A 27,963-nucleotide genomic window follows, 5' to 3' on the forward strand; every position below is an offset into this window, starting at 1 on the left:
AAGTCACAATGCACTCTGGTTAAAGGTAGCTCTAACTCAGCATCTTACATTATAGCTACCATTCTTGCCAACAACAACAATTTCAAACATATGCAACTATAAAACACCTTGCACCACTTTAACCAGTTGGTACTCTTACTTCGCCTCCATGGAAGCACAGACTGTAAGGGCATTGACTACACTGATTATGAGCATAAAGCTAGGAAACTGGGAACTGCCACTCTATTGGCCCTCATTACCATATACTTGGCACATGAGAATTTTGGCATGGATCGCTGGAGGAGCTAAAAAGCTTGAGAGAAGCAACTCAGTGGCAGAGAAACTGGTGAAAATGGCGCCCACTCGATTTTCCTGCCACAAAAAATGTTGTTGTCTCAATTGCCCACTGGAAATACGCAGAAAGCAGTGAGGAAGTTTGCTCCTGATGCATCTATTAGCTAAGGATTGAATGTTCTATATTTTCCCAGTGCTAATTTGGGTATTACATGATTACCCCAGTATGTCAGTCTTCTTCTTTCGTATGGTAGAGCAAAGCAAATCAAACGTCAATATTCAAGTTGGATATCCAGGCCAAAGCTTCTGGTGTAGCAGCATGGATATCTTGAAGGCTGCCTGTGAATTTCCTCTGTGGGCAGTGCTCGATGATGTGCTCCAGGGTCTGATTGGGAGCTCCACAGTCGCACGATGGGGATGCTTTAATCTTCCACCTATGGAGAAGGTGGCAGCATCGAACATGACCGGTTCTGAGGCGGTTGATGGTTGTCCACTGTTTGCGAGGAAGGTTTGATCCTGCAGGTTGTGCATGCTAAGGTGTCCATTCCGTATGTCGCAGTTCTTCCAAGCAGTTCGCCATCGGTCATCAAGGCTGAAGGGAAATTGCAAAAGGGCTTTGGTGATGGTCCAAAATGGCCTTCTAGATTTGAGATGGGTAGGTGGTAGGATTGGTGGTATTTCAGTTTGAAATCGTTCTAAAAACTTGGGGGTACGATTTCCATCCTACCTGCCGTCAGGTGGGATGTTAAAATCGTCGGGGATGCTTACCCAACCTGGAGCAGCCAAGAGCTGAGCGGTTGCTATTTTAACCTGCTCATCCGAGCAGTTGGCAAGGACGTCTGTCCAAAACCAGCAGGTGCGTTTTTACATGTGCAGGTTGCGTCCCGATGGGCCTGCAATTTTAACTCGCTGGCTGTGAATTTCCGCCAGACCAACCCAGCAAGGAAGAGGATCGGGGCCATAAGAGGTCCAAAGAAATTGCTTTCCTTGTAGGGCCAGGAAGAGCAGGAGTGGAGGTGAAATTGCCTGGCAGGGGATGGAGTATAAAAGCAGGGAAGTCTTGCTACAGTTATACAGGGTATTGGTGAGGCCACACCTGGAATACTGCGTGCAGTTTTGGTTTCCATATTTACGAAAGGATATACTTGCTTTGGAGGCAGTTCAGAGAAGGTTCACTAGGTTGATTCCGGGGATGAGGGGGTTGACGAATGAGGAAAGAGTGAGTAGGTTGGGCCTCTACTCATTAAAGTTCAGAAGAATCAGAGGTGATCTTATCGAAACGTATAAGATTATGAGGGGGCTTGACAAGGTGGATGCAGAGAGGAAGTTTCCACTGATAGTGGAGAAAAGGGGGCATAATCTAAGAATAAGGGGCTGCCCATTTAAAACTGAGATGAGGAGGAACTTCTTCTCTCAGAGGGTTGTAAATCTGTGGAATTCACTGCCTCAGAGAGCTGTGGAAGCTGGGTCATTGAATAAATTTAAGACAGAGATAGACAGTTTCTTAACCAATAAGGAAATAAGGGGTTATAGGGAGGGGGCAGGTCAGTGGACCTAAGTCCATGATCGGATCAGCCATGATCGTATTGAATGGCGGAGCAGGCTTGAGGGGCCGTATGGCCGACCCCTGCTCCTATTTCTTATGTTCTTATGTTAATTGAAGCCCTGGAATTAATTTACCTTGGACTTTGTTTCTGGAGCATTGAGTAAGTTTATAATTCGCCCAGAACTGGCCCAGCGTTAAAATCAGGCTTTTATCTCAGCATTTTCATGTCACCTGCCCTTTAACATCTATTATAGCATTGCAACCATCTTCAGGCAGAAGTAAGCCATTAATCTATCTCGCTTACTTAGCCAACTTCCAAGAAGATTACCTTGATGCATTCCTAAATATAATAAGCCTAAATTTATTGGCTGACAGGGACAATGTAGAATTTAATTGTGATGTGCATGTTAGGAGCTGCAGTTCAATCACAGACTAGAGTCGTATTTAAGACTGCAGCTTCTCGAATATATTGCAAAGTTTCTAATCAACGTGAGAGCATGGCGACTCTTTATAAAGAGCGGCGACAACTGTTTAGGCTTGGCTTGCAGAAGCAAATATTTTGCGGGTAAGTGAAATGGCCGAAGCCAATGTTTTCAAATTCCAGTGTAGTATCCTTTTGTGCTTTATTCTTTTTTGTGCGAGAACCACAAAGGCCCGGGTTTTGCGGTTGTAATGATGGCAAAGCTTTTAACGTTTGGTGCAATTGCTCTGTGAAACTGACAGCAACCTCTGGCGTCCGCACATGCGCAGTTAAACGCGGAAATCCCGAAGTTGCTGTCAGTGATTCCCCGTTACGCCACAGGGTGTGCTGTTGAAGTCCTCGCAAATGGAAATCTTTGAAATCACTTGAACTGACGTAAACTTCCATTGATCTCACTGTAGAAACCATTTTAAAAAGTCAAACCTTGTTCAATGAGGTGTGACTGGATTTTTAACAGCATACTAAATCCTAATTACCACTGAACAACCTCTCTGGCACTAAAAAATTAATTTCATAATTGAGGAATGTCAAATGTCTCCATTATGATAAAAATTATGCAGATTTAAAAAATAATAAAACATATATTTTGTAATTTTTTATGTTATTTCAGCTTTGACCTTAATCTCCTGTGTATGTCGCAGTATTTATTTCACTTTCTGTAAAATTTATCAAAATTGAATGGTAAAACCTGCTTTTTACTTCCTGGTTTGCTGTCTGTGAGAATTCTTCAATGTGATTGGCTGCTTAGCCTGCTTGATGACTTCACTGTCACTGGATCCTCTATAGATGGTGGCAGAATGAAATTAACGTTGGGAAAGATGGAATCCACGCCACACAGATCGCTAGGTCATAAGAATATAAGAAATAGGAGCGGGAGTAGCCATTTGGCCCCTCAGGCCTGCTCTGCCATTCAGTAAGATCATAACTAAATTGATCTTGGCTTCAACTTCACTTCCCTGCCCGATCCCATTAAACTCTTGACTCCCTTATCATTCAAAAACCATTTTATCTCCACTTTAAATATACTCAATGACCCAGCCTCCATAGCTTTCTGGAGTAGAGAATTCCAAAGATTCACGATCCTCGGAGAGAAGAAATTCTTCCTCATTTCCATTTTAAATGGGCGACCCCTTATTCTGAAACTATGCTCTAGATTCCCACACCCGGGGAAGTATCCTCTCTGCATCTACCCTGTCAAGCTCTCTCAGAATCTTATAGTTTCATTAAGATCACCTCCCATTCTTTACGGGCAACTTTCTTCGAGCTCAGCGGTGAGCACCGTCACTTCATCGCTGACCGCAAAATCCAGGCCAAATCAATAACGTAATATTGGTAAGCTCCTTTATAGGATGTGCAGTAAGACTTGGCATTAGCGGTAATCTACATTTTAACAGCCATTTAAATAGGATTGGTTCTCTGTGATAATTATTTGTACTATTTGTGTAAAAGGAAATATGAATGACTATTTTGTAAAGTTAGGCTATTGCTCCTGTACCGTTTCTTCAAAAGGTACTTGCATAACTCTAGTACTAACTTTAAGTCAATGTAGGTGCATATGGCCCGTAATTGATGGACTCACCGCCCACTGCCGCCCACTGCCGCCGATGTTCCTTCTCGGGTTCTGCCCAGTGCCAGTTTCGATCTGGTCTGGAGCGGGCAGGAGGGGAGACCCGCTGGGAACCGCCCACTGATGTCAGTGGATGGCCAAGTGGCATGAGTGGACCCCCGCCCATCAAGATGCCAGATTGGTGCGAGCGGGAGTCGGCACCAGAACGGGGGTGGACCACTGCGAGGACACTGGTCTGTCCCCGACGGTAGGTATGAAGAGCTACAAAAAAAAAGTGGGTAAATATTTTTTTATTTTATTCTTTACAGGGAATTATTTGGATGGGGTCCCCTAAAGGTGTTCCAAAGTTTTTTTTAATGCTTTTTCTTTGCAGGTCTTCGACCCTCTGTGGGCCCGACTCCATCCTCAGCGGCACTTGGGCGGCAAGCGCCTTTGCTGTCGAGATTGGGAGCTCCCACCAGCTGCCGCCCAGAATGGCGGCGTAAGTCCCTCATTTGGCACCCGCCGCCCTTTGAAGGAACTTTTTGATGAAACCCGGCTCAAAGTGCCATCAGGTACTTCGGAGGCCATCGGCAGTCCTTTGCCCAGCACTTGGGCGGGCCGTGACCTTCACGAAATTCAGGCCCATAAAGTTTAACTATTTCAGTGTAGCATTAGTTCAATAACTACTGAACTACATAATCAAATTGGCTTCTTCGATTTACTATAGTAGGCAGCAAAATGTACAGCTGCAACTCAAATACTTGTAAGATTTATGGGAATGGTACCAGAAATGTAAAGATTGAACAGGCTGGGTCTCTTTGCTCGAGAAAAGAAAAGACTTAGGGATGACCTAATAGAGGACCTTATGAAAGGGTTTGATAGAGTTAGCGTAGAGAAAATGTTTCCTCATTTGGGAAGCCCAGAACTATGGGCCATAAATACCAGATAGTGACTAATAAATCCAGTCGGGAATTTAGGAAAAATTATTTCCCCAGAAAGTGGTTAGAATGTGGAACTCACGATCACAAGTTGTAGTTGAGGCAAATAGCTTAGATACATTTAAGGGGAAGCTGGAGGAACACATGAGGGAGAAAGGAATAGAAGGATATGTTGATGGGGTGAGATGAAGAGGGGTGGGAGGAGGATCGTGTGGAGCATAAACAACGGCACGGACCAAATGGCTGTTTGGGTCAAATGGCTGTTTCTGTGCCGTGAATACTCTGAAATATTATATCTTGATCAGTTTCTCCTAAAATCCCGACTGGATTTATTAGTCACTCTCTTGTATTTATGACCCCTAGTTCTGGTCTCCCTGCAAATGGAAACATCTTCTCAATGCCTACTCTATCAAACCCTTTCATAGAGACCTTTATTAGGCCATTCCTCAGTTTATCAATTTGGGATGTGATGTTGATCTATGCTCACTGGAAGCTAGGCTAAGATGGCTCAGACATGTTTCACAGGCAGAAAGACACATAATTCTCTTTGCTCCCTGGGCTCTCATCCCTAGGTCCAAGAAGTTGAAAGACCACGACACCAACCACATTGCCCCTCCTGGATGGTTAGGTTGATGAGTGTATTATGTATGAATATTTTAGCTGCTCCACTATTTATTGGGTTTATTAGAAGATCTACATTGTACTGTCTTCTCTGTGCAGAGCCGAAGCCTCCTGCTCTGTTAGGAAGGAGGATAAAAATATCACTCGAGATTTTTCGTCATGTGAGGACGGCTGGGATCTCACGAATATCATCATCTCAATTATATCAAGTGTTCCACTCGTCGAAGGCTACTGCAGGGTACTGGAGTGAAGCAACAACATTGCATCTTTGTCAAAATCAGCAATCGGCTGCTCCCAATGGACTTAATCTGTTCTGCATAAAATATAACATGAGGAGAGATTGAGTCGACTCGGCCTATATTCTCTAGAGTTTAGAAGAATGAGAGGTGATCTCATTGAAACATACAAAATGTATACAGGGCTTGACAGGGTAGATGCAGTGAGGATGTTTCCCCTGGCTGGGAGTCAAGAACCAGGGGTCACCTTCTCAGAGTAAGGGGTCGGCCATTTAGGACTGAGATGAGGAGAAACTTCTTCACTCAGAGGGTGGTGAATCTTTGGAATTCTCTACCCCAGAGGGCTGTGGAGGCTCAGTCGTTGAATATATTCAAGACAGAGATTGATAAAATTTTAATATTAAGGGGATCATGGGATATGGGAACAGTGCAGGAAAGTGGAGTTGAGGTCGAAGATCAGCCATGATCTTATTGAATGGCGGAGCAGGCTCGAGGGGCTGAATGGCCCAATCCTGCTCCTAATTCTTATCTTCTTATAACTCTGAGTTTGCACCTAAAGTATTGAAGAGTATGCCATGCCTTATTCCCTTTGCTGTCGATACGATATGAGTCATATTATTATGACAATTACTTGAGAAAGATTGTGGTTTCATTTTCTCATTCCACAATATATTTTCCAGAACATTGTTTACTGAGATGATTAATAAGGAAGCATATCAAAAAGACCTGCTAATATGGCATTGCTCATGGTAAGTCAGACATTAGGCTCTTGCGAGGAGTTGTGTATCTATCCACCCAAAAATTGTAAAAGATCTCCGAAATGAGAGTGCATTATTGTTTTTCTGATTGGTTTGTGCCAATTGAATAAAATGGGCCTATAATTCTGAAGGGCCCTTCTGTAATATATTTCAACTTCTTCTTAGGCAGTCCCTCGAAGTCGAGGATGACTTGCTTCCACACTAATATGAGTTCTCAGCTGACTGATGAGTCCAAAGCGGGACCTACAGGCTCTGTCAGGTGGGGCAGGTGGTTGAAGGAACGAGTGGATGGGGTGCCTGGGATGTCGTGCGCTCCTTCCGCTGTTTGCATTTGGCTTCCATTTGCTCCCAGCGAAGAGACTCGAGGTGTTCGGTGCCTTCCAGGATGCTTCTCTTCCGCTTTGAGCGGTCGTGGGTACAGAGATTCCCAGGCGTCGGTGGGAATGTTGCACTTTTTTAAGGAGGCTTTGAGGGTGTCCTTGAAGCATTTGCTCTGCCCACCTGGGACTCGCTTGCCGTGTAGGAGTTCCGAGTATCGGGCATGCGGACGATGTGGCCTGCCCATCGGAGCTGATCAAGCCTAGTCAATGTATGCACCTGTGCGTATGCCCACAAGTTTGTAGAGCTGTTGCTCCACTGGCACGCTCGTGGCCTTCCGCGAGAGGTGGGCGCCGGAGGGATTGGAATGCATCATCACCCCCGGCAACCAAATTTTAATTTGCTTTTATATGTTTTAAAGTTCTATTTGTTTTATTGCCGGGTTCTTAGTGTCCCCCGAGTCGGGGGGCACTTGTATAATTTGTCTCTCGGTGCCCAAAAAAAAACATTAAAAAAACCACAAAAAAGACAAAAAAAACACAAAAAATACAAAAAGAAGGGCACTTGTTTGAAAGTTTTGGAGTGTCCCCCGCTTTAATCAGGGGACCTTTGATTTAATTGTTTGTTTGTTCACAACAAAAGAGTTGTAGAGCTGTTGCTCCACTGGTACGCTCGTGGCCTTCCGTGAGAGGTGGGCGCCAGAGTGATTGGAGTGCATCATCACCCCCGGCAACCAAATTTTAATTTGATTTAAGTCCCAGTTAAAGTTTAACTTATTAATTTGTGGGTTCCAGTGCCCTTGCCAAAACGGGGGCATTTGATTTATGTCACTATTAAAATAATTGTAGAGCTGTTGCATTGTGAGTGGCTTAGCCAGTCATGTGATGTTTCCAAGACTCAATAAAACCCCAGTCAGTTGGGCCGAGGACATCCACGATGAGGTATGCAGTTGTGAGCCTGGTGGATGAACAGGTAATGTGTCGTGTGATTGTTAAACTTTTGTTAATAAACCAACCAGTTCTTAATAGCAATGTGTTGCTATGAATTCTTAAGCAAAGAACCCCTGATGGAAATACATTACACCTTCTGCCGGTGGATGTATGATGGTTCAGTCTGTGAGACCGCTGATGTTAGACAATCGAGATCCCATCCTAAACTGCAGGGGAGGGACTGATTTGCATTGCCAGCACAGATGACCTGTGCCAGTAGGGATGCATCAGCAGACTTCAATGGACAAATAAATTGTGCCAGGTGTAAAATGGGCTGCTGATGAATTGTCATCGGTTTTATGCTATTGCCGATTCAAATTTCAACCCCATCTCTCTCTCCCGCTCCCTTACAGATCGACCATGGCCTCATCGAATGGCTTGAGGGGCTGATTGGTCTACTCCTGTTCCATGTTCCTACATTCCTGTGTACAAGTACTGAGCGATTGCGCAATGCAGCCAGCCATCTCCCCTTTTAATTTCGCCCCGCTAGCAGCCGCCCAGTACGCAGTCCCTGAAGCTGTCACTTTTATGGCCTGTTGCAGCTTCAAGAGGCGATGACCAATTTAGGGGCACGTACGGGTCGATACGCACGGCGATAATGTCACGATCTCGGGGCACAGGAGATCGGGGCGCAATGCCGCAGCGCCACCTCTGAGCTCCCGCCGAATTTCGCGGGAGTCGTTCGCGACGCCTCGCCCGGTCGCAAAGTCATTTGAGCCCCGTTAGTGGGGAAGCGCAAATGACCCCAATTTCTCCTCCCCACAGTTTTATTGGGGATAACTTTGTGGAACCAGGAGGAGCAGGTTTCTGCCGCTGGTCCGTTTTTGACCCCCTCCGGGATTGGGTGCCCACCCCCATGCTCGAACTGCTGGAGCGGCTCCCTCATTGAAGGAGATGGCCGATGTCCCACACCCCACCATGACCGGCGTGCTGAGGTTCGGTGCCTATTTGGTGCCCGTAGCTCGTGAGGGGCTCTTAAACGAGGTCCAAGCCTGCAAATGAAATCGGGCCTCCTGGCACCGGTTCGGGCAGGCAGGTCAGCTGATCCACCGAACTTATGTCCATTTTGGTAAAAGTCGAATTCCTCCCCCCGCCGACACACTCCCCCTCCTTCCTCGCCACTGACTACACCGCCCACCATCTCCCTCACACACATGGTGCTCGATTTTGACTGCTTTTGCCTGGCTTTAATGGAAAGAGTAACAACCTCTAAACAAGGCCAGTAGCCAGATGGCTCTGTTGCTGCAGAAGTGGGGCCTACCTTAGAGTTAGGGCCAGGATTGTGGATTTTGCCTCTGAAGAGAAACAGGGATTTTCTTGCGAACCCCTTAGGAAGGCTAGTCATTGGGCACAGATTTCAAATGTTTGCGGGGGAATCTGACAGCCCCTCCCCCTGGCCTGACACACTTCAGCATCAATATGTATTCTGTTGTTTATGGAGAAAGAGTCAGACTGAACACTGTGAGCTCAAAGTAAAGTGTGACCGTAGTCTTTTATTGCAGGTCTCCAGAGTGCCTCTCCAACCTGTGAAGCCTCCGTAAATACCTGTGGGATTATGGGATCCCTTGGGACTCCAGAGGATGAGCCCTCTGGTGGCTGTACAGCGTAACTACAAGTGCACATATATAACAACACTCTCCCCCCATCAAACAGGCTGCATTCAGACAGGCTGTGAGAATACACAGACTTCCCAGTCAGAGCTGCTACATGAGTGGGAGCATGTTGCATTAAGTCATCAATCAACTTGACATTTTGGGACCTTTGGTAGGGAGCCAATTAAAGGTTAACAGTATATTAATTGAGCCAATAAGGTCAAAGAAGGCGTGTTCTTTTCTGTAAACTGATCAGGTATATGAACAGCCATTTTGACCATGTGTTCTCAGTAAGACAAAGGAACTGGCAATCAGCCATAAGCTTGTTGCTGCTGCCAGAATAAAAGTTATGTTAAAACTACAGCCGGAGTTCGCATTTCATTGAAAATTAAGAGATCTAACAATTTTGGCGTCGCGAACAGGCTCGCTGAGGGAAGAAACTGAATTTTGGACATCGGATCTACAAACTGAGTTCAGGACTCCTCTTTATAAAAGCTCGCGATCAAAAGTCTAAATTCGCCTCTCCTTCTACGCGCTTCCGAAAGCCTCCAGTTTGCAAACCCTCCGGTTGGTAATTGGCTCGAGGTCCCATAGACGTCTAACTTCGGCGGTGTGTTAGTTAATTAATCACCGACTCACTGATCGGCTGGAAAGCCTATGACTCGAGACCCCAGTAAACAAATCAGTATGATGGCAGCAGGAGATAAGAGCAAAGAATTGCCTTCAACTGTTAAAAGCACCACCTGAGGTTTCGATAGATGAACTCCTCCAACAGTTGAAAGAATACATAGAGCAACAATTCGATTGATCTAAAACCTGTATTAAGATCGAACAAAAGTACGGAACCTCCAAAGGGCAATGGTCCTTGGACGAGATCAAAAGGGTCTGGGGAAAAATGACCCGAATCAGATGGTCCCTAGCTGTATGGGACAGATCCGACAGCGGAATGAGATTATAACGTGTTCCCAACATGATAGGGACCTGTCCAGTACAAAGGACCAATTGCAAGCTGTTTGTGCACAGCTGCGACAGAAAAAACTTGAACTTGAAAAGTCGGAAGCGGAAGTTAAAGATCTTAAAGGTGAAATTAAAGAATGGAAAAAATCATTAGGTCAAGAGACAGTAATAGGAAAAGAAAAATGTATCGGTCAATTCCCAGGGTACCCATGTTTGGATAAATTAAAAGCGCAAACCCGAAGACACGACCGAGGAATAGATACGAATTCTGAATCCTCCGACGATACAGGGTCGGAGGATGAAGAATTAGGGGTGCGCTTTGCCCCATTTAAAAAAAGATGAGTTTAGTCAAATCAGAAGAGACTGCGGATGAGGACGGAACCAAAACAATGAAGAACAGGGTTTATGCAAAATATTTAGTTCATGATCCGGCAGACCCAGAGAAAATTGATAAATGGTCCAAGGAATTGCCCAATCCAAAGAAAGGGGGAGCGAAAACATGGGACCAATTGAACCGCTTAAGAAATATATATCAACTTCATCCCTGGGACGGAGTGCAAATTTTGACCATAATGGTACCAAAAACACAGGGAAGAAAATTGCACGACAAGGTAGAAGAAGCTTTGGGGCAGGATGAGCAAAAATTAGACGCAGGAGGGGAGGCGATTAAACAATGGCTGCAAGCTTTCAGTCCAGCTAAGACAGACTGGAGAAAAATTGCAGCCTGCCATCAGAAAGGAACAGAGGAGGTCCTGGAGTATGACGAGCGGTTTAGATGCACGTGGCTAGAACATTCGGGTATGAATAATACGGATGAGGAAATGGATGAACAAGTGTTTGGACCCCTGAAAGCAGCTTTCGTGGCAGGTCTAAAGCCAGAACTGTCCAAAATGCTTAAGGTAGTGTTACCGGACTTGGAAGGTAGAGGAGCTACCTTTGCAGCATTGGTGGATCGATGTAACCAATTAGATCGGGATATGGGAGCTAAAGTCTGAGCCCCAGGATTCCGATAAACAGTCATTGGGAAAATTACCCGGAAAATGTAATTATTGTGGGAAAGAAGGTCACTGGGCCAAGACGTGCAGGGCAAAACAGCAAGGTCGCGGCCGGGGAAGAGGACGCAGCCAGGGATACAATTCAGCCAACAAGCCAGGATTGTCACAAGATAACGACCTTATAGAAGCATTTAAGCGACTGACAATACAACAACAGAAGGAGTTACTTGGGATAGCAAAAAACGATTAGAGCCCACCCTGGCACCACTCCTCGCACTAATACAACAGGGAGGACATGGGCTATATATAACTGTGAGGGTGGATGATAAGGGTGTGGACTGTCTTTTAGACACAGAGGCGGAATTAACATGCTTACCCCTACAATATGGAGACTCTTTGCCGTTGGATGGTAGGGCACGTACAGCCTATGGAGTTGGGGGCCATAAAATGGAAATTAAAAGGACAACACCATTACTTATAGGGCTGGGTCCACATGAACTAACTACGCCGGTCTGGATAGGCCCAGTAGATCAACCCCTTTTGGGAATGGACGTTCTAATCCAAGTAGATTCATCGTTGCATTTCGAGGATGGTCGGGTGACATGGTCAATTAGAACTTTGAAGAAAGAAGAATTGAAGGAACACCCGATATGGGCTAAAGATAAGAACGATTGTGGCCTACTCCAGATGGAGCCTGCGTCATTTACCGGGACCAAGCCTCCATGCACTATACAGTATCCCATCAGTCCAACTGCCATCGCGGGAATCTTACCGGTTATTCAGCAATTGGAGAAACAAGGGGTGCTTATTAAAACACATAGCTCCTCCAATAGCCCCGTGTGGCCGGTACAGAAATCTAATGAGACTTGGCGTTTGACTGTCGATTATAGGAAAGCTAACCCGTGTATTGATCAAAAACCTCCTTTGGTCGCAGATCCCTCCACCATTTTTAATGCCCTCAAACCGGAACATAAATATTTCTCGGTTATAGATATGGCCTCTGGCACCGGAGGTTCGACAATGGTTTGCTTTCACGGTCCAAGGACAACAGTATATTTGGACCCGGTTACCGCAGGGTTTCCACAACAGCCCTAAGGTATTCCACATGGCTTTACAAAGCCATTTGCGAGAATTACCTCCCCTGTCACCCACAGTCATCCAATATGTAGACGATATCCTGCTAGCTTCAAACACGGAAGAACAGCATGAACAAAATTTACGAGATTTGCTGGACCACCTTTGGCTGAAAGGACATAAAGCCAGCTTCGACAAAGCACAAATATCCCAAGAAGAGGTTGTATACCTGGGACAAAAGATTTCACAAGAAAAGAGAGAACTTACCCAGGATAGAACTGCAGCCATTCGGGCTGCTAAAAAACCCACCACTATTCAGGAACTAAGGACTTTTTTGGGATTGTGTAACTTGAACAGAAATTGGATTGACTCCTTCACACAGCTTGCTCAGCCATTGAATGATATTTTAAAGGGGAAACGTGCCTCTAAAGAAGCCATCACCCTCACTAAGGAACAGCAAGAGGCCTTCCTGAGTTTGAAAAAGGCTTTGTGTTCGGCACCGGCTCTGGGAATCCCCGACAGCGGTAAGCCATTTACCCTGTTCGTCCATGAGAAAGAAGGATATATGACAGCTATACTGACACAAGCACATGGGGATCGGCAAAGACCTATTGGCTATTATTCGGCAAAACTGGATGCGGTAGCCTTCGGATGGGGAAGTTGCCTAAGGGCCATGGAAGCTACATGTCGAGCGGTAATGATCACTGCGGGTCTAGTCCTCGACCAAAAGCTGATTGTCAAGTTTCCCCACACCGTACACGCTTTGCTGTCTATGAATAGAATGTCTCAGGTGACGGCAGCTAGATGGACCCGCTGGGCAGCAGTTTTGGAAGCTCCTAATCTCCATATCGTCCGGGCCAGCCTGGTTAATCCCGCAACTATGCTCCCGATGTCAGAATCAAGGGAGCAAGGTGGGGGGAGAATGTGAAGAGCATGACTGCGTGGAGATTTTAAAAGAAACAGAAGAAGCAGCCTTAGCAGCAGAGGAGCCTCTGCACAACCCAGACCTCATCCTGTTTACAGATGGTTCCTCCTTTGTTGACAATGGTACAGAAAAGCAGGAAGGGCAGTTACAATCTTATATGAGGTAGTGGCAAAAGGATGTTTACCCTCAGGAACGTCAGCACAATAGGCCGAGTTACGGGCCCTGTCAGAAGCATGTCGAATAGTAGAAGGACAGACAGCTAATATCCACACAGATTCACGTTATGCTTTTGGAGTCGCTCACGACTTTGGTCTGTTATGGCGGAAAAGAGGATTCCTCACTGCTGCTGGTACACCTATCCGAAATGGAAAAGAAGTCCGAGACTTACTAGAGGCCATACAATTACCTCTGGAAGTGTCCATCCTGAAGTGTAAGGCCCATACCAAGGAAAATAACACGGAAGCACAGGGAAATGCTCTAGACGACCAGGCAGCTAAAGATGCCGCCTCACAGGGTGCTCCCCGAGAAGAACCAACACAGATGTGCAGATTGAAAGCACTCAGGACTCTGACACGAGACCTTCAAACAATGCAAGGCGAGTGCTCCCGAGAGGAAAAATGTACATGGATTGAGGCAGGAATTCAGCTTTGCGAAGATGGTGTCTGGAGACAAAGAGTTACCGACAAGCGTTTATGTCTTTTTTAGCCCAACAATCTGACTACCTTTGAAGGGGGATACCAACCGTGGTACAATAATTCCATATGACCCCCATTTTTTGTTATCACTAATATAACGAGAATAGGAAGACCGGGGGAATCGGTCTGTCTGATTAGAAACATCAAAGGAGGCCAAAATATGGGGTATAGTAACTGCTCCCGGAATTATAATGTAATCAAGCCAGGGGACCGTCCAAACTGGGCTGATGTGGGAATTCTTAATGTTACGGGGATTCTGAATAAAACAGATGGAAAAGCCTGGACAGGCCCTGGAGTGTTGCTGACAAAGAAACAGCGAACATTCATTGCCTATAATGGCACCTATTGGGTATGTGGCCACAAGGCCTACCCTTGACTGCCCCAGAATTGGACGGGATCCTGCTATTTAGCCTACATTGTGCCTTATATGTATCATATAAAGTCACTGTCGGAACATTTACACCGTCCTAAGAGAGCTATCACAGAAACAGAGAGGTTCTTTGCCATTCTGGTCCCCAGGTATGGGACTGCCAGACTGGCAAGGGAATCCATTAACATGGCATCCGTTGTGGAACGGGTAGCCAATGATACTTCAGAGTCCCTATTTAAAATCAACGCAGAAATGGTAGCAATCCGCACAGTAGCCCTACAGAATAGACTGGCCCTTGACTACATCCTGGCTGAAAAGGGAGGTACTTGCGCCCTACTCGGAACTGAGTGTTGCACATATATCCCAGATAGCTCTGAAAAAATTACCCACTTAGCGGAGCATATCCAAAAGGAGGTAGAAAAACTTAAGCAACCCCCATCATTCACTTTGTGGAGCGGAGCCACTGAATAGACTTCATTGGTGGAAGGTTTAATTCTATTTGTTGTAATTATTTTACTTTTATATTGTTTGTTTATGTTGATTAAATGTTGTTGCGACCAGGTGGCTGTAGCTGCTGTCCCGCAGGTGAGACACCTTGCAGGTCCCAGCAGACCGTCTGTACGTGGCACAGGGGTATGTTATGCTTAAGGGAAGGTTATTTACTGGTTGAATTAATGTATTGATTTGGATTAAATTGGAATAAGGTTAATTAACCTACTAAAGCCAGACTTCCATTGTGACCACGATGGAACTCGTATCGGTGTAAATTTGTGTGGAATCTACTCGTCCGGACATGTGGTGAAACACATCAACAAATTTTAGAAGGAAACTCTATAAACATGTATGAAATGATTTTGTAGAATGTTTAACCAGTGATAGCTAATGTTTTATGATTCAGTTTGTGAAAGAATCAAAGGAAGGATTGATAGAGAATTCAAACAGGCTGCATTCATACAGGCTGTGAGAATACGCAGACTTCCCAGTCAGAGCTGCTACATGAATGGGAGCATGTTGCCTTAAGTCATCAATCAACTTGACATTTTAGGACCTTTGGTCACGAGCTAATTAAAGGTTAACAGTATATTAATTGAGCCAATAAGGTCAAAGAAGGCGCGTTCTTTTCTGTAAACTGATCAGGTATATGAACAGCCATTTTGACCATGTGTTCTCAGTAAGACAAAGGAACTGGAAATCAGCCAGAAGCTTGTTGCTGCTGCCAGAATAAAAGTTATGTTAAAACTACAACTGGAGTTCGCATTTCATTGAAAATTAAGAGATCTAACACCCCCAAAGTCAATAGTGTAACTATTTACAATTTGAGTCGATCTGGGACCCTTCTTGCCCTGGATGATCATCTCGGTGTGAAAGCTGGTGTTGTTGAATCATTTGTTAGGCTCTCGCTGGGCTGCTGTGCAGCTGTCCTTGCTGGGCTGCCTGGTGTGTTGGGCCCTGCAGGACTGCTGTGAATGATGGGTTCTGCTTCATGGTCAACCGTGGTGCTGGTTGTCACTGATGTGTATGTTGGGGGATCGAAAAAGGTAGGGTCCAAGGTGGGTTGCTCAGGATAGTCCGTGAATTTGACTTTGATTTGGTCCAAATGTTTCCGGTGAATTTGTCCATTTGAAAGTTTGACCCAAAACACCCTGCTTCCCTCTTTGGCCACGACAGTTCCGGGAAGCCACTTGTGACCTTGTCCATAATTTAAAACAAAGACAGGATCATTGATTTCAATCTCAATCTCGCGTGACAAATTGCGTTATCATGGTATGCACTTTGTTGAAGCCGGCTGCTCTCTACCTGTTCATGTAGATCAGGGTTGTCATGTATCTCACACTACTGTACATAACTGTATCTTACCATGCTATACATGACTGTAACCAGAGATGACCTGTAACCACAAGCTTACCTTACCACCAGGGGTGCACTTGCAGGAGACACTGGATACCTGTCCCAGACAGATATATAAGGACAGGTCTCAGGCAAGTGTGGCATTCGAGAGCTGTGTAATAAAGGTGCTGGTCCTGAGTGACATTGACTTCAGTATGTGCCTCATGTGAATCTGTACTGCAGGGACAGGACTTTACAGTGGCGACGAGTTATGGGATTACAGAATCCACAGAATGGCGAACAATGGCTCAGATGAAAAATACAATGCTGGAGACAATTGGGAGGACTTTATACAAAGGCTCCAGCAAAGCTTTGTAACCAAAGACTGGTTAGGCGATGACAAGGCAGACAAGAGAAGAGCCCAACTCTTGACCAGCTGTGGCTCGAACACATACGCTTTAATGAAGGACCTGCTGGCACCCGAGAAACCAGCAAGCAAGTTGTTTGAAGAGCTGAGCACACTGGTAAGAGACTACCTGAAGCCAGCGAGCAGCCTACACATAGTCAGACACAACTACAGACACTGTGTGGGCCAGAGCATACCCGACTTCGTGGCGGAACTTCGGAGGTTGGCTAGCTTATGTGAGTTCTCCGATGAACGAAGGAGAGCAGTACTGACAGACTTTTTTATTGAAGGAATAGGCCACACAGGCATATACCGAAAGCTCATAGAAACCAAGAACTTGACTCTAGAGGCAGCAGCACTGGTTGCACAGACATTCTTGGCAGGAGAAGAAGAAACAAGGTTGATCTACACTGCGGGTATGACAACTAACGAAACATCGGAACAAGGGGTTCACAGCGTGAAACAAGCCGCTACCCCACACACAGACAAAGGCAGGAGAGCAGGCCCTCAACAGCAGGCAGTGGTGCCAGAAGCCACATGAATGGCCGTTTACACCTCATCAACCCACAATGCGAGCAATCAACTTCAAACTGAGAGAAGCTCAAGAGAGATCAGCCAGACACAGCTCATTCTATGGAAACAATGGAAGCGGTCTGTGCTGGAGATGTGGAGGAAGGCACTCAACAAGGGGGTGTCGATTTCAGCATGCTGTTTGCAGAATCTGCGACAATACAGGGCATCTGGCCCGCATGTGCAGAAAAACGGCAGCTCGGCTGGTATACGAATCGGAAGGGTCGGAAAGCGAACCAGAAGACAGTGGGGACAGTACCCAGGACACCGGATGTACAGCGGGTCAACACGATCAATGGCCACTTCTCCTACAACAAGACGCCTCCAATAATGATGAAGGTCCGACTCAACAGGATACCCGTCAACATGGAGCTGGATATGGGAGCGAGTCAATCTCTCATGAGCGCTCAACAATTTGAACAGCTGTGGCCGCACAAAAGAGACAGACCAAAACTCACAAAGGTCGACACCAAACTAAGGACCTATACCAAAGAAATCGGCCCAGTCCTCGGCAGTGCCATGCTCTCAGTCACACACAAAGGGACAGTGAACCGACTTCCCCTGTGGATTGTCCCCGGAGATCTCCCAGCACTGCTGGGGAGAAACTGGCTGGCAAAACTAAACTGGAAATGGGATGATGTTCACACCATGTCGTCAGAGGAACGGACCTCCTGCTCAACAGTTCTAAGTCATTTTGAACATCTCTTTCAGCCAGGTGTGGGCACCTTCAAAGGGGCTAAAGTTAAAATCTACATCACACAGGATGCTAGACCGGTCCATCACAAGGCGAGAGCTGTGCCCGATGTGATGAAGGAAAAGATTGAACATGAACTGGACAGGCTTCTGCGGGAAGGCATTATCTTACCCGTGGAATTTAGCAACTGGGCAAGTCCCATCGTCCCAGTCATGAAGCCTGATGGATCCGTACGAATCTGTGGGGACTACAAATCTACCAGAAACAGAGTCTCCCTACAGGACCAATACCCGCTGCCCAGAGCGGAGGACTTATTTGCCACATTGGCTGGAGGAAAACTTTTCTCAAAACTAGATCTCACATCTGTGCATATGATGCAAGAATTGACCGATGAGTTCAAGCTACTCACCACCATCAACACACATCGAGGCCTTTTCATGTACAATCGATGCCCATTCGGCATCAGGTCGGCAGCTGCTATATTCCAACGCAACATGGAGATTCTGCTCAAGTCCATCCCGGGGACGGTTGTATTTCAAGAAGACATACTTATCATGGGCAAGGACACCGACTCCCATTTCCGCAATTTGGAGGAAGTATTAAAGCGGTTGGATCGGGTAGGCCTAAGAGTTAAGAAATCCAAGTGCTTGTTTCTCGCGGCCGAGGTTGAATTTTTGGGCAGAAGGATTGCCGCTGATGGAATCCGCCCAACAGAATCCAAAACCGAAGCAATTTGCCTGGCACCCAGGCCCCGGAATGTCTCAGAACTGCACGCCTTTCTCGGGCTACTCAATTACTTTGGGAACTTTATGCAGAACTTAAGCATGCTGCTGGAGCCTCTCCATATGCTACTCAGAAAGGGGTGCGATTGGTTTTGGGGGGACGCCCAGGAACGTGCCTTCAATAAGGCACACAACCTTCTGTGTTCCAACAGTGTTTTGGCTTTCTTTGATCCAGGTAAAAAGCTAGTTCTTACATGTGATTCGTCAACATACGGGGTTGGGTGCGTTTTGCAACATGTCAACAGCGCGGGTAAATTACAACCAATAGCTTATGCCTCCAGATCACTTTCGCGGGCGGAGCGCGGGTACGGAATGGTGGAAAAGGAGGCGCTCGCGTGCGTATACGGTGTCAAAAAGATGCACCAATACCTTTTGGGGCCAAGTTCGCATTAGAAACTGACCACAAGCCCCTCACGTCCCTACTATCCGAAAGCAAGGCAATAACCGCCAATGCCTCGACGCGCATTCAACGGTGGGCACTCATGCTGGCGTCTTATGATTACACCATAAGGCACAGACCAGGCACAGACAACTGTGCCGACGCGCTTAGCAGGCTACCCCTGGCGACCACGGAAGGGTCTGACGAACAGGACTGTGAGATAGCCACAGAAATCAATGCCTTTGAGACCACAGGTTCGCCCATGATGGCTCACCAAATCAGAGCCTGGACGACCAGCGACCCCACGTTATCCCGAGTAAAAAGATGTGTCCTAACTGGTGACTGGGCAGAGGCTCGCGATGCCTGCCCCGAGGAGATCAAACCTTTCCTTAGGCGCATGCATGACCTGTCACTTCAAGCAGACTGCCTGATGTGGGACAGCCAAGTAGTTATGCCTCTGCGAAGCAGAGAGGCATTTGTCCGGGAGCTCCACCGTGAGCAGCCGGGGATCATTCCCATGAAGGCCATAGCCAGATCCCATGTCTGGTGGCCTGGCATTGACGCGGACTTGGAGCTCTGCGTCCGACGGTGCACCATTTGTGCCCAACTCAGTAATGCCCCCAGGGAGGCCCCCCTGAGCCCCTGGCCCTGGCCCACCAAACCGTGGTCGCGGGTGCACGTAGACTATGTGGGCCCATTCATGGGCAAAATGTTCCTCGTAGTTGTAGATGTCTTTTCTAAGTGGATCGAATGCACCATTTTAAACTCGAGCACAACCTCCACCACTGTGGAGAGCCTTGGAACCATGTTCGCCACGCACGGCATTCCTGACATATTGGTCAGTGATATTGGTCTGTGCTTCACCAGCGCAGAATTCCAAGATTTTATAAGTGACCACGGCATAAATCACATTAAGATGGCACCATTCAAGCCGGCCTCCAACGGCCAAGCGGAGCAAGCAGTGCAGATCATTAACAAGGCATGCTCAAAATCCAAGGTCCCACGCTGCAGGGCCGCCTGTCGCGACTGCTGCTGGCATACAAATCTCATCCACACGCATTGACTGGAGTTCCCCCCGCGCAACTATTAATGAAACAGACCTTAAAGACAAGGCTCTCATTAATCCTCCCAGACATGCATGAAATCGTTGAGGCAAAGCACCGTAAGCTAATCGAGTATCATGACAGAAATTCGAGGGGGAGGTAGAATGAGATAGTGAACAAAGTGTTTGTGCTAAACTATGGCAGGGGTCCCACATGGCTTGCAGGGACAGTAACAGGCAAGGAAGGAAACAGGCTACTGGTGGTACAAATGGACAATGGCCAAACCTGCCGGAGGCATGTAGACCAAGTCAAAAGTAGATTTATCAACAACACTGCTGAACCAGAGGCAGACTACAATGTGGAACTCACACCACACCTGGTGGACAGACAGAGGGGAACAACCTGAGGAAAGGGCAATCCCAACAGACAGTCCAGGTGAGACACCAACAATCATACTGAACAAAACAGACAGCCCAGGCGCGATACCAGCAATCACACCGAAAGAACAACAGGCACCAAGGCAAACAACTGAACCACAACTCAGATGCTCCACACGAGAGCGTAGACCACCTGAGAAACTGAACCTATAAAGACAATAAGACCTGGGGGAGGGTGATGTCATGTATCTCACACTACTGTACATAACTGTATCTTACCATGCTATACATGACTGTAACCAGAGATGATCTATAACCACAAGCTTACCTCACCACCAGGGCTGCACTTGCAGGAGACACTGGATACCTTTCCCAGACAGGTATAGAAGGATAGGTCTCAGGCAAGTTTGGCATTCGAGAGCTGTGTAATAAAGGTGCAGGTCCTGAGTGACCTTGACTTCAGTATGTGCCTCGTGTGAATCTGTACTGCAGGGACAGGTCTTTACAAGGGTGAACTAAAAAGAGCCTTGTTTTAAGTGCTCTTTTCATGAGCAGTTCAGCAGGTGGGATTCCAGTGAGTGAGCGGGGTCTCGTGTGGTAGCTAAGCAGGACTCGAGATAGGCGAGTCTGCAGTGAGCCTTCAGTTACCCTCTTCAAGCCTCGCTTGATGGTTTGCACTGCTCTCTCTGCCTGACCATTGGACGCTGGTTTAAATGGGGCAGATGTGACATTGAAACATAGAAACATAGAAAATAGTTGCAGGAGTAAGCCATTCGGCCCTTCGAGCCTGCACTGCCATTCAATAATATCATGGCTGATCATTCCCTCAGTACCCCTTTCCTGCTTTCTCTCCATACCCCTTGATCCCCTTAGCCATAAGGGCCATATCTAACTCCCTCTTGAATATATCCAATGAACTGGCATCAACAACTCTCTGCGGCAGGTAATTCCACAGGTGAACAACTCTCTGAGTGAAGAAGTTTCTCCTCATCTCAGTCCCAAATGGCCTACCCCTTATCCTAAGACTATGTCGCCCGGTTCTGGACTTCCCCAACATTGGGAACATTCTTCCCGCATCCAACCTGTCCAGTCCCGTCAGAATCCTACACGCCTCCACGAGATCCCCTCTCATCCCTCTAAACCCCACAGAATAAAGGCCCAGTTGATCCAGTCTCTCCCCATATGGGGAGCGGCAGGCAAATGGAACTCAGTCCATGATCAGATCGTCAATGGTGATGTCCTCTTCAGGTCGTTCGTCGTTGTCAGTAACTCGCAGTTTGGGCTGATCTAAATGCTTTCTGCATATTTGTTCATTTAACAGTTTGATCATTAACACCCGATTCCCTTCCTTGGCCAAAACAGTGCCAGTAACCCACTTGGGACCGTAATTCAGGACAAACACAGGGTCGTTATCAATGTCACGTGAAACAGCCGTGCGATCGTGATACATGTTCTGCCGGTGTTGCCGGGTTTCCATGTGATCATTAAGATCCGGGTGGACTAAGGAGAGCCTGGTTTTGAGGGTTCTCTTCATTAACAATTCTGCCGGGGGAACCCCGGTGAGCGAGTAGGGTCGCGTCCGGTAACTGAGCAGAATGCGAGACAAGCGAATCTACAGGGAGCCATCCGTCACGCGTTTCATGCTCTGCTTGATTGTTTGGACTGCCCACTCTGCTTGACCGTTAGATGTGGGCTTAAACGGAGCAGACCTGACATGCTTGATGTCATTGCGGGTCATTAAATTCCGAGCTGGTGAAACATGGTCCATTGTCGCTGACAAGGGTGCCGGGCAAGCCATGGGTGGCGAATATGGCCCTGGAGGCTTTCAATGGTGGCTGTGGACATGCTGGATGACATGATTACGCATTCAATACATTTGAAGTAAGCGTCAACAACTACTAAAAACATCTTTCCTAGAAAGGGGCCGGCAAAATCTACGTGGATCCTGGACCACGGTTTGGAGGGCCATGGCCACAGACTCAGTGGCGCCTCCCTTGGTGCATTGTTAAGTTGCGAGCAAGTGTTGCACTGATGAATGCATGACTCCAAGTCCGAGTCAATGTGGGCCACCAAACATGCGACCTGGCAATTACCTTCAGCATGACAATGCCTGGGTGGGTACCGTGTAGGTCGCGTATAAACGTTTCCCTGCCATTTTTTTGGCAAAACCACGCGATTACCCCATAAGAGACACTCCGTCTGGATGGACATTTCATCTTTGTGTCGGTGAAATGACTTAATTTCATCTTAGATTTCTCTGGGAACGGCTGACCAGTTCCCATTTAGGACACAACTCTTTACTAATGATAGCACAGGATCTGGACTGGCCCAGATCCTGATCTGGTGAGCTGTGACGGGTAACCCCTCGCTCTCAAAAGCATCCATGACCAGAAGCAAGTCTGCGGGGTGCACCATTTCAACCCCAGTGGTGGGTAATGGTAGCCGGCTGAGAGCATCGGCACAGTTTTCAGTGCCTGGTCTGTGGCTGATAACATTGCCATAAGCGTATGATAAAGTTTGATTCCGTTATGGGGCATGAATTCTTCGAACTCAGCACTGGTAAAACATGGCCCGTTGTCGTTCACCAGAACATCGGGTAAGCCGTGTGTGGCAAACATGGCCCGCAGGCTTTCAGTAGTGGCAGCGGACGTGCTAGCTGATATTATCTCACATTCAATCCACTTGGAGTACGCGTCTACAACCACAAGGAACATTCTACCCAAGAACGGGCCTGCATAGTCGACGTGTACCCTTTCATGTATGTAACCTTCATGTAACTGTAAACTTCATGTAAGAACACTGCACACTGTATACACGTAAGAAATGCACACCTTGACCACAGGGGGTGAACTTGTGGGAGACACTCCTCACCTGGTCATCCAGGTATATAAAGGGAGGTTCCACGCAGGGTCATCACTTCTTGGTCCTGTGAATAAAAGTTCAGGTCACAGAGTGACCTTGTCTGCAGAATGTGCCTCGTGTGAATTTATAGTAGTGTGAAAGGACACTACATTTGGCGACGAGAAACGGGAATCAACGACTCACGAGAATGGCCACCGGTAGCACAGAGGAACGGTACTGTGTTGGTGAGGACTGGGCCGATTTCGTTGAGAGGTTCCAGCAGAGCTTTGTCATGAAGGACTGGCTGGGAGATGTAGCGGCTGACAAGCGAAGGGCGCATCTACTGACCAGCTGTGGACCTAAGACGTAGGCGCTGATGAAAGACCTGCTCGCACCTGAGAAGCCGGTGGACAAAACCTTTGAAGAGCTCAGCAAACTGATCGGTGAGCACCTCAAACCGGTGAGCAGTATACACATGGCCCGACACCGGTTCTATACACACCGACGTCGGGAAGGACAGAGCATACCGGACATCATTGAGAGCCTTCGATGCTTGGCCATCCTCTGTAAGTTCACAGACGCCTGCAGGGTGGAGATGTTAAGGGATTTCTTCATTGAGGGCATTGGTCATGCCAGGATTTTCAGAAAGCTATTTGAGACCAAGGACTTGACCTTGGAAGCAGCGGCGTTAATGGCTCAGACCTTCATGGTCGGGGAGGAGGAAACCAAGATAATATACGCGCGCAACCCTGCTTCCAACGTGGCGATGGATCAGGGAGTTAACATTGTAAACACGACTCAGAACCTCGCAAGCAGTCAAGGGCAATTCGACACCAACCAGCAGTAACAGACACTAGAGTGGCACCTCAACAGAGACAACGGCAGGTTTAACGGACATTTACACCATCACAGTGGACAATGCATCCCAGGATGGGGCCATTGACACCCACTAACAGAGTGCGCAAGAGTAATCAAAGAAACAATCAGAGAGGAATGCCTGGTAACAGCTCTTTTGTTCACAACAAGCTCAGCTCATGCTGGAGGTGCGGGGGCAGACATGCTGCAAAAACCTGTAGGTTTCAACAATTTATCTGCAGAAATTGTAACTTCAGTGGACATTTAGTCAGGATGTGCAGTAAGCCCGCAGCGAGGCTAATTTATGAGGCAGATGAACCACAAGAGGGGTCTGCAAGGCAGGTTGATGCTTGGGACAAAGCAATGGACGCTGAAGTTCAGAGGGTTCATGTAGCAAACATCCACAGCTCATTTACCAAAACACCAGCTATGATGATGAAAGTCCTATTAAACGGCATCCCGGTACGCATGGAGCTGGACACAGGGGCCAGCCAGTCACTTATGAGTGTCCAACAATTCGAGAAACTATGGCCACTCAGAGCTAGCAGACCCAAACTAGAACGCATTGACACGCAATTACGGACCTACACCAAAGAGATCATCCCAGTGCTGGGCAGTGCAATGTTGGTGGTCACACATAATGGATCAGAGAACCGGCTGCCACTCTGGATTGTCCCGGGAAATGGTCCCACGCTTTTGCGGAGGAGCTGGCTAGCCGAGATGAACTGGAAATGGGGGGATGTGCATGCCATTTCATCTGTGGAGCGAAGTTCATGCTCACAGGTCCTACAGAAATTTGAGTCACTATTTCAACCTGGTGTCGGGACTTTCAAAGGTACCAAAGTAGTGATACGCATCACCCCAGATGCCAGACCAGTGCACTACAAAGCCAGAGCTGTGCCGTATGTGATACGGGAGAAAATTGAGAGTGAGTTGGAGTGGTTGCGAAGAGAGGGCATAATTTCGCCCGTTGAATTCAGCGACTGGGCAAGCCCCATCATCCCTGTCCTAAAAATGGATGGCTCGATCAGGATTTGTGGCGACTACAAGGCCACTATCAACCGAGTGTCACTACAAGACCAATACCCGCTTCCGAGAGCGGAGGATCTTTTTGCCACGCTGGCAGGCGGCAAGCTGTTCACCAAGTTGGACCTCACTTCAGCCTACATGACCCAGGAACTGGCTGAAGAATCCAAGCTACTGACCACCATCACCACGCACAAGGGGCTGTTTGTCTACAACAGGTGTCCGTTTGGCATTCGATCAGCGGCCGCTATCTATCAAAGGAACATGGAAAGCCTGCTCAAAGTCATCGCTGGAACAATCGTATTTCAGAACAACATCCTTATCACGGGTCGAGACACCGAGGAACACCTCCACAAGCTGGAGGAGGTACTACGCTGACTGGACCGGGTAGGCCTGCGACTAAAGAAGTCTAAGTGTGTGTTTTTGGCCCCAGAGGTCGAGCTTTTCGGCAGGAGGCTTGCCGCAGACGGGATCCGGCCCACCGAATCCAAAACGGAGGCCCGGCAACACATTGGAGTTGCGTTCATTTCTGGGACTCTTGAACTATTTCGGGAACTTTCTGCTGAAATTAAGCACATTGTTGGAGCCGCTACACGTGCTCCTGTCTAAAGGTTGCAATTGGTTTTGGGGGAACTGTCAGGAATGGGCTTTCAATCGGGCGCGGAACTTGCTTTGTTTAAATAAGCTGTTGACCCTGTACAACCCCTGTAAGAAATTGGTTTTGACATGTGATGCATCATCCTATGGTGTTGGGTGCATGTTGCAGCAGAGTAATGATGAGGGCCAACTGTGGCTTATGCCTCCAGGTCGCTCTCCGAAGCAGAAAGGGGATATGGGATGGTTGAAAAGGAAGCACTCGCATGTGTTTACGGGGTGAAAAAGATGCACCAGAAGGTTTGAGTTAGAAATGGACCACAATCCATTAACATCCCTGTTGCTAGACAGCAAAGCTGTCAATGCCAATGCGTCAGCTCGCATACAGTGATGGGCTCTCACGATGGCTGCGTATGACTACACCATATGGCACTGGCCAGGCACCGAAAATTGTGCTGATGCGCTCAACATGCTTCCACTGGCCACCACTGAGGGCGCAGCGGAGCAAAACGCTGAGATGGTCATGGCTGTTGATGCCTTTGACAGCGCAGGCTCCCCCATCACAGCCCGCCAGATCAATATCTGGACCAACAGAGATCCCCTCCAATCCTTGATTAAGAAATGTGTCCTGACTGGGGATTGGGCGCCCGCATACGGAGCATGCCCCGAGGAGGTCAGACCGTTTTACAGATGGATGGATGGATGAGCTATCCATCCAAGCCGACTGCCTACTATGGGGCAGCCAGGTAATCATGCCCCAGAAGGGAAGGGAAGCATTCATCAGGGAACTTCACAGCGAGCACCCAGGCATTGTGCTAACGAAGGCCATTGCCCGGTCACATGTATGTGGCCAGGAATTGACTCAGACCTGGAACACTGTGTTCGCAGGTGCACGACGTGTGCCCAGCTGGGCAATGCCCCCAGAGAGGCCCCACTCAGCCCGCAGCCCTGGCCCACCAGGCCATGGTCACGTATTCACGTAGACTACGCGGGCCCGTTCATGGGAAAAATGTTCCTCATTGTTGTTGATGCGTACTCGAAATAGATCGAGTGCATCATATTGAATTCGTGCACGACATCCACCACTGTGGAGAGTCTGCGTGCGGTCTTTGCGACCCACGGCTTGCCGGACATCCTTGTCAGCGACAACGGCCCGTGTTTCACTAGCTATAAATTCCGGGAGTTCATGTCGGGTAATGGCATCAAACGTGTCAGGACAGCACCATTCAAGCCGGCTTCCAATGGCCAGGCGGAACGTGTGGTCCAAACCATAAAACAAGGCATGCTCCGGATTCAAGGACCCTCCCTTCAATGCCGCCTATCGCGCCTCCTGCTGGCCAATAGGTCCCGACCACATTCGCTCATGGGAGTCCCGCCTGCGGAACTACTCATGAAATGTACACTTAAAACTCGGCTGTCCCTCATTCATCCAGTCCTGTCAGACATTGTTGAGGGCATGAGCCAGTCCCAAAATGAGTGCCATGACCGTAACTCAAAGGGGAGATGTATAGAACTCGATGACCCTGCATTTGTTCTTAAACACGCTTTGAGCCCAAGTGGCTTGAGGGTACTGTAAGTGGTAAAGAGATGAATAGGGTCATAGTGGTCAGACTCAACAATGGACATATGTGCCGCAAGCATCTGTACCAAGTAAAAAAAAAGGTTCAGCATGGACACTGAGGAACCTGAGGAAGATCAGGAGATGTTGCCCACACCACCGCCAGTGAACGAGCAACAAGAACATTCAGCAGCATTCACAGTCCCTGCGGCCAGCTCGGACAAGTCAGAATCACCACAGGTGACAGAGACGCATGCCAAGGCTCAACAACCAGAGCCCCAATTGCGGCGCTCCACGAGAGAGCGTCGACCACCTGAAAGTCATAATCTTTGACCCCTTAAGACGTTGGGGGGGAGATGATGTCATGTATGTAACCTTAATGTAACTGTAACCTTCATGTAACAACACTGCATACTATATACACCTAAGAATTGCACACCTTGACCACGGGGGGTGAACTTGTGGGAGACACTCCTTACCTGGTCATCCAGTTATATAAAGGGAGATCCCACGCAGGGTCATCACTGTTTGGTCCTGTGAATAAAGGTTCAGATCACAGTGACCTTGTCTGTAGAATGGTGCCTCGTGTGAATTTATGTAGTGTGTAAGGACACTACATACCCTAGACCACAGTTTGGAGGGCTAAGACCATAAACTTAGCGGCATCTCCCTGGGTATATTGCTTACCTGCGAG

Source organism: Pristiophorus japonicus, chromosome 5 (assembly GCF_044704955.1).
Source record: "Pristiophorus japonicus isolate sPriJap1 chromosome 5, sPriJap1.hap1, whole genome shotgun sequence".
NCBI lineage: Eukaryota > Metazoa > Chordata > Chondrichthyes > Pristiophoridae > Pristiophorus > Pristiophorus japonicus.